Consider the following 571-nt stretch of genomic DNA (forward strand, 5'->3'; position numbering starts at 1 on the left):
TGTTTCTTCAACTTCAGTACCGTCTATTTCATCAATTCTTTCCTTACGGTCGGTGGCAGGGTTTTTTTGCCGTGGGCCGGATTGGGGGGCTTTGAAAAGAGATTTTCAAAATCCATAACTCAGACAGGGACCGCCCCTCTCCACACCGAGCAGGTACTAAACAACCTCAAATTGTCTTTATTATACTGAAGTATGTTCCTCCCATGTATCCCTAAGCCTTGGAGATTTTACCTTGAGATGTTGGATGTTGTCAAAGGTCTTGTCTGTAAATAATGAGATCATATTTTTTTTTCATTTTGTTTATATAGTGAATAACATTTATTTATTTATGTATGTTGAACCATCCCTGAAATTCTAGGATGAAGCTGACTTGATCACGATGGATGATCTTTTTAATGTGTTCTTGGACTCATTCTGTAAGTATTTTATTAAATATATTTACATCAGTATTTGAAAGTAAAATTGCTATGTAACTCTCTTTCTTGTTGGTTCTATATGTGGTTTGGTTATCTGGGAAATTGTGTCCTTGTGAAATGACTTGGGCCAAATCCTTCTGTTTATATTTTGTGGA

At 36.1% G+C, this 571-nt stretch overlaps 1 pseudogene; it reads right to left on the minus strand.

Annotated features, from left to right (window-relative positions):
- Positions 1-116, minus strand: part of LOC114631242 — a 1,029-nt pseudogene extending 913 nt beyond the window's left edge.
- Between the last annotated feature and the right edge of the window lie 455 nt (positions 117-571).

This window comes from Grammomys surdaster, unplaced genomic scaffold (assembly GCF_004785775.1).
Source record: "Grammomys surdaster isolate TR1022 unplaced genomic scaffold, NIH_TR_1.0 97, whole genome shotgun sequence".
Classification (NCBI taxonomy): Eukaryota; Metazoa; Chordata; class Mammalia; order Rodentia; family Muridae; genus Grammomys; species Grammomys surdaster.